Here is a 15,792-nt window from a genome sequence, read left to right as displayed (position 1 = left end):
GAAAGCATGCGCTCACACACGTCCCCCTCAGTACACATGCTTTGCACGCGCACACACACAGATGTCCTCCTCTGTCCACATGCTTTGTACGAACGCACACGTCCCCCTCTGTCCACAAGCTTTGCACGCGCACGTCCCCCTCTGTCCACATGCTTTGCGCGCACACACGTCCCCCTCTGTCTACATGCTTTGCACACGCGCGCACACGCGCGCACACACACACACGCCCCCCTCTGTCCACATGCTTTGCATGCAAGCAGGCACACACAAAAGTCCCACTAAGTCTACATGCTTTACACGCACGCACACAGACGTCCCCCTCTGTCCACATGCTTTACACACAAACACACACACACACACACACACACACACACACACACACTTGTCCCCCTCTGTCCACATGCTTTACACACACACACACACACACACGCGTACCCTCTGTCCACATGCTTTGCACACACAACTATACAAACACACACAAGTACCCTCTGTCCACATGTTTTAAAAACACACACACGCCCCCCTCTGTCCACATGCTTTGCACGCAAGCACGCACACGCACACACACACACACATATCTTCTGTCCACATGCATTCCAAACGCACGAACACCCTGTGTCCACATGCTTTACACGCATACGTACCCTCTATCCACATGCTTTACACACACCCTTAGTCCACACGCTTTACACACACACACACACACACACAGGTACCCTCTGTCCGAATGCTTTACACACACACACACACCATCTGTACGCATGCTTTGCACACACACACATCTCCCTCTGTCCACATGCTCTGCAAGCGCATGCGCGCACACACATTCCCCTCTGTCCAAATGCTCTACGCGCGCGCGCACACACAAACAAACATCCCCCTCTGTCCACATGGATTGCACGCACGCACGTCCCCCTCTGTCCACATGCTTTGCACGCAAGCACGCACACATACACACGTCCCCCTGCTTTACACGCAAGCATGCACACATACGCAAACGTCACCCTGTCAACATGCTTTACATGTGTGCGCACGCACACACACGTCCCTCTCTCCACATGCTTTACACGCGTGCACACGTCGCTCTCTGTCCACATGCTTTGCACGCAAGCACGCACACGTACGCAAACGTCTCCCTGTCAACATGCTTTACATGTGTGCGCACGCACACACACGTCCCCCTCTTAGGGGCGCACGGAGGATTGCCGGGGGGGGGGCAGCAGCTCCGTTTAGTCAGCTCTGTCCTATACAGCAGCCGCAGCGCTGTCTAAGAAGCGTCCGCGGCGGTGCTGTATACACTACAGCACCGCCGCGGACGCTTCTTTGACAGTGCCGCGGCTGCTGTATAGGACAGTGGCCACTTAGTTAGCGCATGGGGGGGGTTTCTAGAGACTCAGAAACCCCCCCTGCGTGCGCCACTGCCCTCTCTCCACATGCTTTCCTTCCGCATGCACCTCCCCTCTGTCCACATGCTTTCCTCACGCATGTCCTTCTGACAACATGCTTTACATACACACATGTATCCTGTTCCCAGTGACAACCAGATTCACAAATATAAATGGTTAATGAAAGTCAAACACAGGTAATATTTATAATCATAGTAAATCCATTTTCTATTTGGCAAATTCCAACACCCTAAAGAAGTATGTAAAGGTCCCCTGGCAGTCTGCCCATGTACACGTGTCACTAATGTCAGTAACACAATAATACTGAGGACAGCATTGTGTTACTTCTATTACACCCCTCTGCCCAGCAGCTGTACTCACACGTCCCCATCACATCCCCCTTCTTACCTATTATCTGCCAGCTGCCTCCTGCACTGGTAGAGGCTAAATCCCCTTCAGCTTAGGTACCTTCCCACGTCACTCTGACATCACAGGGTCATGTGACCACAATGGTCACATGGTACACAGTGAAGACGGGCTGATGGAACTGTTTTTTCATGTAGCAGACAAATATAAACTTTAAATTTCAGTGTACAAATAAGCTATCAAGTATTTGTGTGTTACATGAAAAAACAGTCAGTATTTAACTTATGTGCAAAACAGAAAACTAATTTGCACCCCTTGCATTTAACATGGTTTTGTCCAGGAGACTGAAATAAGAAGTTTCTCAAGTTAAGATCCTTAATGAATCAGGCCCTACATCTTTATTCAGTCCAGGTAATATTAAGATAGGTGTGTGTCTGATTCTAAATTTGCCGTGTACAAATGTGGTGCACTCTAATTTTCATTGCACGCTGTACCCTCCACAATAAGTGCTGAGAGACAAAAGCTGGGGCATTGAAAGAAAGACAATTATGCAAATAATCTTAAGAATAAAGATCCTGTTTTATTAATTACTAGCTGAAGTACCTGCCGTTGCCTGGGTTTAAATCTTCAAGCTATTAAGTTATCAATGAGCTGAATGTAACTGTCAACCTTTTCAAAATAATTAGAATCTTAGCAGGTCTTCCAACACACCCATTAGGTGGCTGCCCAGTGTCGTTTTTGTTTTTATATTAAATGTCATTGAAATCCATCTAGTGGAAACACCAGGACAGGCTCGCCAGGTCAAAGTTCTACCCAGTGTACACCAATGGGAGGTTCTACTAGGACCCTAACCTCCCTAAAACCTGGACAGGATCCAACTGGACCATCTCGCATTGGTTTCATCCCAATCGGTGCAGGGGTGTCTGAATGCATAACTGGACAGACAAGCAGCCCAATGATTTATATATATATACGATTTTACTGTGATAGGGCATCCTCAGAATCATTCCTCCTCTTGTCTGCCTTACTTACATTGTTCACCATTTTGCGCTCTTGTTATGATTGCCATACCTACTCCCAGTGCCCTTCTTGAGTATGGTTCCAGTACATGGACAGGCACCAATGACTGGGGAGTCACCAGACCCATTGTGGACGGTTAATAATGCCACATAAGTACCCCCTGAGTAAAATATACACCATGGGTATGTCCAAGTACTTTTTAACTAAAAATGTTAACACTAAAATCTGAACATATCTTGGAGGGGGGGAGGGGGGGCAGGGAATCGTGTCCTTTTGGTACCGCCCCCAACTATACATTTATGCAGCCGCGTTATATGACCCAGGTGGCAAGGCCTACATTATGCGGTTTGCTGTGACTCACGTCATAGAGGACCCCGTCCTGACCACTTCACTGGGAAGTGACAGGATGCGGGAAAACCAACCAGGTACTGCAGGAGATCTATGCAGAATTAGGGAGTCTCCTGGACAATCCGGGAGAGTGGGCAAGTATGATTAAAACATAACCTAAAGCATCCACTATAAAGCATACAAGTAAAATAGTCAACTCCTATAAGCAAATCTACATGCACCAGACATAGAGAATCCTAAGTAACACCAAACAAATGAGCTGGCAACTATAATTGTCTGCTGGTGACAACAAGTTTTGTGAATAAAGATGGAGAGGGGGCTCTTCATCTATATCTAATGCATGGTGATGTGCATTAAGGTTCTAGCATAAAATAATAATTGCAAATAACTTTTCTCATGGGCTGATATCTACACATTATCCTTTACTTTGAGTTGACCTTTCAGTTTGCATTTCTTGCTGTTACTTCCAATTTATGATCCTGTATCTTCAGTTTCTCTATTTCTCACTCTAAAATGATCTTGTTTTTAGATCTCTACACATCCATATGGATCATTTATGAGTAACCACAAGAGAAATTAACTCTTAAAAGGTTGTCCCAATAAGTACATTTTATCTTTAAAAAATAAATGGCTAAATAAATATTATTTTTTCAGGTGACCTAGAAACAAATTCAAGACAAAATTCACATATTATACTATCCATTTTCATGTTATTTAGTACTGATACTACCATCACCAAAAACAACCTCAGTAATATAAGACAGTATAAGTGTGGCTAAGAGCCGGCTAAATCCTATTTCCCATACAGTCATTGTACCAGGTACCTACACTGAACATCACTGTGAGCTGGCTAAATCCTCTTCCCATTCATGACCTGACCAGCAGGGGGCCATAAAGGTACCTTCGGTGAAGGGGATTTAGCTGCCTCACACTGAGTGTGTTATTTCCCATGCAGTGTAGGTACCGGGTACCTAAGCCGAAGGGGATTTAGTCACAACCCTGCTGCACTGTGTACCATGTGACCGCTGCAGTCACATGACCCGGTGATGTCACAGTGACTGTGTACCATGTGACCGCTGCAGTCACATGACCTGGTGATGTCACAGTGACTGTGTACCATGTGACTGTTGTAACCACATGACCATGATTATACAGGGTTACACAGATCCCTGGGAGAGCGGGTTACATAGACACACATTACATCAGGATCAGAAGATCACCCTCAGCTAGACATGATCCTGATGTAATGTGTGTCTATGTAGCCTGCTCTCCCAGGGATCTGTGTAACCCTGTATAATCCTCACCTGTCTAGCTGAGGGTGATCTGCTGATCCTGATGTAATGTGTGTCTATGGAAGAGAGGGGGAGGCACAGAGTGATGAAGAAGAGGGGGGAGGCACAGAGTGATGAAGAAGAGGGGGGCACAGAGTGATGAAGAAGAGGGGGGATGCACAGAGTGATGAAGAAGAGGATGGGAGGCACAGAGTGATGAAGAAGAGGATGGGAGGCACAGAGTGATGAAGAAGAGGATGGGAGACACAGTGATGAAGAAGTGGATGGGAGGCACAGAGTGATGAAGAAGAGGGGGAGGCACAGAGTGATGAAGAAGAGGGGGGATGCACAGAGTGATGAAGAAGAGGATGGGAGGCACAGAGTGATGAAGAAGAGGGGAGGGTACAGAGTGATGAAGAAGAGGATGGGAGACACAGTGATGAAGAAGTGGATGGGAGGCACAGAGTGATGAAGAAGAGGGGGAGGCACAGAGTGATGAAGAAGAGGGGGGCACAGAGTGATGAAGAAGAGGGGGGATGCACAGAGTGATGAAGAAGAGGGGGGAGGCACAGAGTGATGAAGAAGAGGATGGGAGGCACAGAGTGATGAAGAGTGGGGAGGCACAGAGTGATGAAGAAGAGTGGGGAGGCACAGTGTGATGATGAAGAGGGGGCACAGAGTGATGAAGAAGAGGATGGGAGACACAGTGATGAAGAAGTGGATGGGAGGCACATATTGATGAAGAAGAGGGGGCGGCACAGAGTGATGAAAAAGAGGGGGGATGCACAGAGTGATGAAGAAGAGGGGGAATCCACAGAGTGATGAAGAAGAGGGGGGAGGCACAGAGTGATGAAGAAGAGGGGGGGGGCACAGAGTGATGAAGAAGAGGATGGGAGGCACAGTGTGATGAAGAAGTGGATGGGAGGCACAGAGTGATGAAGAAGAGGGGGGCACAGAGTGATGAAGAAGAGGATGGGAGGCACAGAGTGATGAAGAAGTGGATGGGAGGCACAGTGATGAAGAAGTGGATGGGAGGCACAGAGTGATGAAGAAGAGGGGGAGGCACAGAGTGATGAAGAAGAGGGGGGAGGGCATAGAGCGATGAAGAAGAGGATGGGAGGCACAGTGATGAAGAAGTGGATGGGAGGCACAGAGTAATGAAGAAGAGGGGGGCACAGAGTGATGATGAAGAGGGGGGCACAGAGTGATGATGAAGAGGGGGAGGCACAGTGTGATGAAGAAGAGGGGGGGCACAGAGTGATGAAGAAGAGGATGGGAGGCATAGTGTGATGAAGAAGTGGATGGGAGGCACAGAGTGATGAAGAAGAGGGGGGCACAGAGTGATGATGAAGAGGGGGAGGCACAGAGTGATGAAGAAGAGGGGGAGGCACAGAGTGATGAAGAAGAAGAGGGGAGGGCACAGATTGATAAAGAAGAGGTTGGGAGGCACAGAGTGATGAAGAAGAGGATGGGAGGCACAGAGTGATGAAGAAGAGTGGGGAGGCACAGTGTGATGATGAAGAGGGGAGGGCACAGAGTGATGAAGAAGAGGATGGGAGGCACAGAGTAATGAAGAAGAGGGGGGCACAAAGTGATGAAGAAGAGGATGGGAGGCACAGAGTGATGAAGAAGAGTGGGGAGGCACAGTGTGATGATGAAGAGGGGAGGGCATAGAGCGATGAAGAAGAGGATGGGAGGCACAGTGATGAAGAAGTGGATGGGAGGCACAGAGTGATGAAGAAGAGGGGGGCACAGAGTGATGATGAAGAGGGGGGAGGCACAGAGTGATGAAGAAGAGGGGGGAGGCACAGAGTGATGAAGAAGAGGGGGGCACAGAGTGATGATGAAGAGGGGAGGGCACAGAGTGATGAAGAAGAGGATGGGAGGCAAAGTGTGATGAAGAAGTGGATGGGAGGCACAGAGTGATGAAGAAGAGGGGGAGGCACAGAGTGATGAAGAAGAGGGGGGAGGGCATAGAGCGATGAAGAAGAGAATGGGAGGCACAGTGATGAAGAAGTGGATGGGAGGCACAGAGTGATGAAGAAGTGGGGGGCACAGAGTGATGAAGAGGGGGGCACAGAGTGATGATGAAGAGGGGGAGGCACAGTGTGATGAAGAAGAGGGGGGGCACAGAGTGATGAAGAAGAGGATGGGAGGCACAGTGTGATGAAGAAGTGGATGGGAGGCACAGAGTGATGAAGAAGAAGGGGGCACAGAGTGATGATGAAGAGGGGGGAGGCACAGAGTGATGATGAAGAGGGGGGAGGCACAGAGTGATGAAGAAGAGGGGGGAGGCACAGAGTGATGAAGAAGAAGAGGGGAGGGCACAGATTGATAAAGAAGAGGATGGGAGGCACAGAGTAATGAAGAAGAGGGGGGCACAAAGTGATGAAGAAGAGGATGGGAGGCACAGAGTGATGAAGAAGAGTGGGGAGGCACAGTGTGATGATGAAGAGGGGAGGGCATAGAGCGATGAAGGAGAGGATGGGAGGCACCGTGATGAAGAAGTGGATGGGAGGCACAGAGTGATGAAGAAGAGGGGGGCACAGAGTGATGATGAAGAGAGGGGAGGCACAGATTGATAAAGAAGAGGTTGGGAGGCACAGAGTGATGATGAAGAGGGGAGGGCATAGAGCGATGAAGAAGAGGATGGGAGGCACAGTGATGAAGAAGTGGATGGGAGGCACAGAGTGATGAAGAAGAGGGGGGGCACAGAGTGATGAAGAAGAGTGGGGGCACAGATTGATAAAGAAGAGGGGGGGGACACAGAGTGATGAAGAAGAGGGGAGAGGCACAAATATTAATCGTGGGTCCTATTTATTTAACGCCGGGCATGGTTGTAATTTTCTAAATGTACACATTTTTTTCTCCAAATAGGGACCCCAACATTCCAGGATCCAGACAAGCTGCAACTAAAGAAACCAGCAGCCAGAGGTGGTGAAAGTGACAAGAACAGGTAGGACAGTCTGTGAAATGTTCTGATTCTAGTGGGACAGCCCCGATTTTTGTTGACTGTTCCGCTCAATCTAAGGGGCAGGTCAAGACTGTGGGCCTGATTCATTAAGGATCTTAACTTAAGAAACTTCTTATTTAAGTCTCCTGGACAAAACCATGTTACAATAGGAGGGGTGAAAATTAATGTTCTGTTTTGCACATAAGTTAAATACTGACTGTTTTTTCATGTAGCACACAAATATCAACTTTAAATCTCAGTGTACAAAAAAGCTATCAAGTATTTGTGTGCTACATGAAAAAACAGTCAGTATTTAACTTATGTGCAAAACAGAAAACTAATTTTCACCCCTTGCATTGTAACATGGTTTTGTCCAGGAGACTTAAATAAGAAGTTTCTTGAGTTAAGATCCTTAATGAATCAGGCCCTGTGTTCTCTTTATATACACACTGCATTCTTTATATACTACACTATGGTGCTAGCTATGTCCTTCCTGAGCTGACCACTCCCTTTCTAGTGTCTGGTCTCGCCTCTATGATGGCTGGACACACCCCCTCTGGTGGGCCCCCTAGCGTTGCAGTCCCCCGGTGGGCCGTTCATGCCCCAGTTCGACACTGGGAACAGGGGTAGGGATAATGTCAGATGAGATATGGAAGAAGAGGCACAGGGGAGGTAAGGTAGGATAGGAGGGAGAAGAGGATGAGACAGTACATCATCATCATCAGCTATTTATATAGCACCACTAATTCTGCAGCGCTGTACAGAGAACTCACTCACATCAGTCCCCATTGGAGCTTACAGTCTAAATCCCGTAACACACACACACTCAGACAGACAGAGACAGTAGGGTCAATTTGATAGCAGCCAATTAACATACTAGTATTTTTTTGAAGTATGGGAGGAAACTGGAGCACCCAGAGGAAACCCACACAAACACGGGGAGAACATACAAACTCCACAGGTGGGATGTGGCAGAAGAAGGGACAGGGGAGGTAAGGTAGGATAGTAGGCAGAAGAGAATGAGACAGTACAGAGGATATAGAAGAAGGTGGGTGTATGCGGAGCTGGGGCACATAGATAAGCGTTGCAGGTAGACATATTTTGCAGTTCAGTAATAGCCGTCATGTGGGATGTATTAGACATAGTGGTTGATATTCTGCATATGAAACATTGTTACATAAACTGTATACAGAAAGAGATGACAAAATACTAATATACTGACTTCCTAGTAATGTAATGTTACTTAACCACCTGACAACCAGGGGCCCCAAGGCTGGTAGTGAGGGATGTGCTTGGTGGATGTAGTAGCAGGCTTGCTGCAGGTTATGGAATAAGGGAACTTAGGTCCTCGTGGAAGGGACTAATCTGTGCTCCTTCACCATCACACTGCGCCCCTTCACCATCACACTGCGCCCCTTCACCATCACACTGCGCCCATTCACCATCACAATGTGCTACTTCATCATCACACTGCGCTCCTTTATCATCACACTGCGCTCCTTCATCATCACACTGCGCCAATTCACCATCACACTGCGCCTATTCACCATCACAATGTGCTCCTTCATCATCACAATGTGCTCCTTCATCATCACAATGCGTTCACTTCATCATCACACTGCGCCCCTTCACCATCACACTGTGCCCCTTCACCATCACACTGCGCTCCTTCACCATCACACTGCGCTCCTTCACCATCACACTGTGCCCCTTCATCATCACACTGTGCCCATTCATCATCACACTGCGCTCCTTCACCATCACACTGTGCCCATTCATCATCACACTGTGCCCCTTCACCACCACACTGCGCCCCTTCATCATCACACTGCGCCCCTTTATCATCACACTGCGCCCCTTCACCACCACACTGCGCCCCCTTCACCATCACACTGTGCCCATTCATCATCACACTGTGCCACTTCACCACCACACTGCGCCCCTTCATAATCACACTGCGCCCCGTTCACCATCACACTGCGCTCCTTCATCATCACACTGCGCTCCTTCATCATCACACTGTGCTCCCTTCACCATCACACTGCGCCAATTCACCATCACACTGCACCCCTTCATCATCACACTGCGCTCCTTCATCATCACACTGTGCTCCTTCATCATCACACTGCGCCCCCTTCACCATCACACTGCGCTCCTTCACCATCACACTGCGCTCCTTCACCATCACACTGCGCTCCTTCACCATCACACTGCGCCCCCTTCACCATCACACTGCGCTCCTTCACCATCACACTGTGCTCCCTTCACCATCACACTGTGCTCCTTCATCATCACACTGTGCTCCATCATCGTCACACTGCGCTCCCTTCACCGTCACACTGCGCTCCTTCACCATCACACTGCGCTCCTTCACCATCACACTGCGCTCCTTCATCATCACACTGTGCTCCCTTCACCATCACACTGCGCTCCTTCATCATCACACTGCGCCAATTCACCATCACACTGCGCCCCTTCATCATCACACTGCACTCCTTCATCATCACACTGCGCTCCTTCATCATCACACTGCGCCCCCTTCACCATCACACTGCGCTCCTTCACCATCACACTGTGCTCCATCATCATCACACTGCGCTCCCTTCACCATCACACTGCGCTCCTTCACCATCACACTGCGCTCCTTCACCGTGACACTGCGCTCCTTCACCATCACACTGTGCTCCCTTCACCATCACACTGTGCTCCTTCATCATCACACTGTGCTCCATCATCATCACACTGCGCTCCTTCACCATCACACTGCGCTCCTTCACCATCACACTGCGCTCCTTCACCATCACACTGCGCTCCCTTCACCATCACACTGTGCTCCTTCATCATCACACTGTGCTCCATCATCGTCACACTGCGCTCCCTTCACCGTCACACTGCGCTCCTTCACCATTACACTGCGCTCCTTCACCATCACACTGTGCTCCTTCACCATCACACTGCGCTCCTTCACCATCACACTGCGCCCCCTTCACCATCACACTGCGCTCCTTCACCATCACACTGCGCTCCTTCACCATCACACTGTGCTCCCTTCACCATCACACTGTGCTCCTTCATCATCACACTGCGCTCCCTTCACCGTCACACTGCGCTCCTTCACAATCACACTGCGCTCCTTCACCATCACACTGCGCCCCTTCACCATCACACTGTGCTCCTTCACCATCACACTGCGCTCCTTCATCATCACACTGCGCCCCTTCATCATCACACTGTGCCCCCTTCATCATCACACTGTGCCCCCTTCACCATCACACTGTGCTCCTTCATCATCACACTGTGCTCCCTTCACCATCACACTGTGCCCCCTTCACCATCACACTGCGCCCCCTTCACCATCACACTGCACCCCTTCATCATCACACTGCGCCCCTTCACCATCACACTGTGCCCCTTCACCATCACACTGCGCCCCTTCACCATCACACTGTGCCCCTTCACCATCACACTGTGCCCCCTTCACCATCACACTGCGCCCCCTTCACCATCACACTGTGCTCCTTCACCATCACACTGTGCTCCCTTCACCATCACACTGTGCTCCTTCATCATCACACTGTGCTCCCTTCATCATCACACTGTGCCCCCTTCACCATCACACTGCGCCCCCTTCACCATCACACTGCACCCCTTCATCATCACACTGCGCCCCTTCACCATCACACTGTGCCCCTTCACCATCACACTGCGCCCCTTCACCATCACACTGCGCCCCTTCATCATCACACTGCGCCCCTTCATCATCACACTGTGCCCCTTCATCATCACACTGCGCCCCTTCATCATCACACTGCGCCCCTTCATCATCACACTGTGCCCCTTCATCATCACACTGTGCCCCCTTCACCATCACACTGTGCTCCTTCATCATCACACTGTGCTCCCTTCATCATCACACTGTGCCCCCTTCACCATCACACTGTGCCCCCTTCACCATCACACTGCACCCCTTCATCATCACACTGCGCCCCTTCATCATCACACTGTGCCCCCTTCACCATCACACTGTGCCCCTTCACCATCACACTGTGCCCCCTTCATCATCACACTGTGCCCCCTTTACCATCACACTGCGCTCCTTCACCATCACACTGCGCCCTTTCATCATCACACTGCGCTCCTTCATCATCACACTGTGCCCCTTCACCATCACACTGTGCCCCTTCATCATCACACTGTGCCCCCTTTACCATCACACTGCGCTCCTTCACCATCACACTGCGCCCTTTCATCATCACACTGCGCTCCTTCATCATCACACTGTGCCCCTTCACCATCACACCTTTTCATGAAAATATTTCCCCTCCGTTCTTTACTTACCTGTTACTTGCCCTTCTTCCTTCTGTCTGTAAAATGATGTTGCTTTGAAAGTTTGTGTTCAAATGATATGAAGTTCTACATGCCACACCTAAAATGCCTTATACTGTGTTATCTTACAGGATATACTGTGTCACACTAAATATTAGTTCCTCTTATGTGTTCTAACCAGGATGTTCTTTTAGAGGAAACAAGTCCATATACGGTATACAGCGAATGTGCTCTGCAGATGTTTCCTGTCATTAGTTTCAAAGCTAATTCAACGCACTTTGTCACATAAACACTTTCAAATAATAACTCTTAGTAATATATAAATATTTGAAAATTATTATTATAGAAATATAACACATAAGCAATGTACTAAATGTGTGTATTACTTTCCATAAAGATTACTTTTACATGTGTTTTACATTTTGGGAACCGTTGCATCCTACACAAACACTTTATATAAGAGAGACATAACCACATAGAGAGCATAGCACACTACATGTACAATATCATATCCATACATTATCATCCTATGGCAGCATGGTCTTGTTGTGTATATATATATATTGATTACTGACCTGTGTAATATATTAGACTTATGTACATGACACCAGGAATAAATAGTAGGATCATCTTATCTTATCATCATCATCAACATTTATTTATATAGTGCCAGCACATTCTGTAGCGCTTTACAATTGGTGACAAACAATAATAAAGCAATTTACATATAAAGAGGTGAGAGGACCCTGCTCGCAAGCTTACAGTCTATAGGTCAATGTGAGTCAGATACATGAGATTATATCTACTGTATATTGGTCCAGCCAATAGGACTAAAGTGATTTGTATGCTATGTGATCCAGTCACACAGTAATGTTGGTCTGGGGTCAGAGGGTTGTTGTCTTTGTGAATTGTATAAAGGGTGGCAATAAGGTAGCCTAGTGAGGTTAAGAGGGTGGTTGGGGAATGTTATAAGCTTGCCTGAAGAGTTGGGTTTTCAGAGAACGCTTGAAAGTTTGTTGACCGGAGTAAAGTCTTACTGTGCGAGGATGGAATTCCACAGAGTGGGTGCAGCTCGAAAAAAGTCCTGTAACCAGTAATGGGAGGATGTGATGTGAGTGGAAGAGAGACGCAGATCTTGTGCAGAACAGAAGTGTCAAGTTGGGAGATATTTTGAGACAAGTGAAGAGATGTATATTGGTGAAGTTTTGTTGATGGCCTTGTACGCTAGTAGAAGAATTTTATATTGGATTCGGTAAAAAACAGGCAACCAATGCAGAGACTGACAGAGTGGCTCAGCAGAGGAATAACGGTTTTCAAGGAAAATCAGTCTAGCTGCTTGTGCTTCGGAACCACACAAATCGCATAGACAATGCTTATTGGAAAACGATAAAATTACTTTAATACTACCTGCCGCACCTCTAGTTTGCTTATCGGGAGATGCCACAGGAGTCTATCTGCTTCTCCCCCTTTGAACTACTATATGGCTGTGTGGAGATGTGTCCCGCGGATCCTGCTGCTGTGCCCATCAAGAGGGTGAAGAATCATCCCGTTGCTGTGCCCGTGAAGTGAGTGAACAAAAAAGAGGAAATCTACTTACCATTCCTGTGATCCAGCGCTGGTGAGTTTATCTCTTTTTTCGCAGGTCCTGTCAGCAGAAAGAGGATGAGCCAATCCTGGCTCACCTCTGGCTGCTTGAGTTATTGGCGCCGCGGTGAGCCAAATGAGAGCTCGCAGTGGCGCCAAGTGATGATGTTGCACCAGCGGTTATTTAAACGGCCGAGCGGCGCCATTACTTCAGAAGTTCGTCGGCGGAGAGAGAAGAGGACGTTGTGGGACCAGGATAAATTGGGCACACGGCCCATATAGGTAGTCAGGGGGCTTTAAGCCCATTGTAGCAAAAGGGCACAAGGCCCTTGTTAGTGGGCTAGCGCCCATAAGCATGGGGCATAATGCCCATAGAGAAGGGCACAAGGCCCTAGTTAGTGGGCTCAGAGCCCAAGGCAGAGAGGCAAAAGGCCCATAGTCAGGGCACAAGGCCTTGTAGTTTGCTGGGCAAAGAGCCCCTGGTGTAGCGCATAAGGCCCATGGTAAAGAGGACACCAGGCCCTGTAAGTAACGGGCGTGAGAGCCCTGAGTAGATAAGGGTACAGTCCCAGTGTGTGGTGAGTAAGCTAAGGGATAGTCCTAGGTAACAGTAGAGCAGAAGGCTCCTGTTAGTGCTATACTAAACCGTCTGGTTAGATAGCAGGTGTGTGTATTACGTGGTCAGCCGGCCAGATACCATAGCAGAGTCTTATTCCACCTTTGTGGCGAATACTGTATTGTGCATTGTATTTTGGTTGTGCTGTGTGTGTTTCCTTACAGGTGCAAGATGTCAGGCCCCCATTAAAGGTAGGCTCTTGTTTCCTTACTGCTTACCTGGTTTAATCTGTGTCTGTGGGGACAAGGTGTAGTTAAGAGCACACACACTGTTAGGGAAGAACACACAGTAGTCTTCCCGACCCGTAGATCCCTGGGGTTACGCTGGTTTCCAGTGGTAGTGATTGGGCACCTCACTGGCAGTGCAGAACAGCCCTTTTGAATTCCAGCACTCAGTCTCGTGGTTCCAATTGGGTGTTCCAGTCCTAAGTTCCGGCAGGATCCCTGGCAGTTCTGGACTGTGGCGGTGTTCTGCTTGGGTAAAGGCGGCCATTTAGAGTTCTGGTAGTGACAACTGGCGGTTCCGTGCAGAAGCTGACACTCCGGTGGTGCGCTGAGCCTCAGTCGTGCCACGTGCGACTGGTCCTTGGGATTCCGTGAGTGACCCCATAGTGAGAAGATAGTCTTCTCGGTACGACCTAGGTGAGGGTTTTAGGCTCAGACCTCCAGAGTAAATCGTGAACACTGTGTAACCCGTACGTAGAAGGAGTAGGCTTAGGGAGTACACGACACCCAGTTAAGAGTAAAGTTGCTTTCCCGACCATGAGAGTTAGTTGTAGGGTCGGGCCACCTTGTTGTTAGTAAGTGTCAGTTGTGTGGGTTGTACATACTAGCCTCACTGGTAGAGTAGAGGGAAGCTGTGTTGTGTCTTTCCACAGGTGACGGAGAGGAGCAGGAGAGCAGGGCCCGGAAGGTGGAGTGCCCGGTGAGTATAATGCTCTATTCCTTCTTCTGGTTAGGCCCTCACCGAGAGGTGAGTGAAGTACTGGGGACGGGACTGTTCCTGGTATCAAGAGAACTCTTAGCCCCGCGCCCTTGGCAAAAGTAAAACGAGGTGGCGGCAAGCGAGATTGACTAGAGTGTCTCTGCTCATTACCGTGGTCATGGACTGTCCTTTCCTGGTAGGCACGGCCTTAATTTCTGTTTCTTTCTGAGAGGGAAGTGGAGTGAGGTGACAGAGGTTCGGTTGCTGGTCTGCTGGGATAGGATAGCGGCTTGGGTGCCTCAGAAGCGGACGGGAGGTGGTCAACGTTTGAGAGGTAAGCTATAGCGCCTGTGGAGAACAGGACAGTGGACCTCTGTGGACCTCTTGACCTGTTCCGGGAGTCTTGGGAAGGGGAGCTACCCACCCAGGATGTCTCTGTGGGGGAGTATGTGCTGAAGCTCAGAGATCGGTTAGAGAATCTTATGAGGCTCACGCAGGCTAACCTAGCGGAAGTGCAGGCAAAACAGAAGACTTGGTATGATCAGGGTTCGCATGCTAAAATGTTTGAGGTAGGCCAGAAGGTTCTTGTTCTGATGCCCACGCGGAAGAACAAGCTCCAGGCTGCCTGGGTTGAACCGTACACGGTCTCAAAACACCTGAGTGACATCACTTATGTGGTGTCATTTGATAGCGATGGTAGGCAGCAGCGGACCTACCACATAAATATTTTGAAGGCATACCACGAGTGTGTGGAGGCGGTAGCGGCGGGTTGCTGCTTGCCGACTGACGAATCAGGAAGTGACCCACTACCTGACCTCTATGCGGATGCCAGAGAGGAAGGTGGTGTAGAGGAAATAGGCAGGGATGAGCAGTTGAGTGCCCGTCAGAGGGAGCAGCTTGAGGCAGTGTTGTGGCCCTTTTGCAACTCAGTTCAGTAGGAAACCTGGTCGGACTTCCTTGGTGATGCACCATGTGGACACTGGTGAGCATAGGCCAGTT

The 15,792-nt window shown here is 49.1% G+C and overlaps 1 protein-coding gene across 5 annotated transcripts in view; it reads right to left on the bottom strand.

Moving 5' to 3' along the window:
* Positions 1-15,792, bottom strand: part of LOC142151003 (uncharacterized) — a 100,175-nt gene that overhangs the window by 30,455 nt on the left and 53,928 nt on the right. The window contains exon 1 of one of the 5 annotated variants that reach the window (XM_075206259.1): positions 11,682-11,812. The exons of 3 other annotated variants lie outside the window; for them this stretch is intronic. The gene's annotated coding sequence lies outside the window, so the exon portion shown is untranslated. Of the gene's footprint in view, positions 1-1,793; positions 1,859-11,681; positions 11,813-15,792 lie in introns of those variants that run through there. One more of the 5 variants, XM_075206260.1, reaches the window with a different exon arrangement.

The sequence above is a fragment of the Mixophyes fleayi genome, chromosome 4 (assembly GCF_038048845.1).
Source record: "Mixophyes fleayi isolate aMixFle1 chromosome 4, aMixFle1.hap1, whole genome shotgun sequence".
Lineage (NCBI taxonomy): Eukaryota > Metazoa > Chordata > Amphibia > Anura > Limnodynastidae > Mixophyes > Mixophyes fleayi.
The sequence above is the reverse complement of the archived record's forward strand: the minus strand, read 5'-3'. Positions and strand labels throughout refer to the sequence as shown.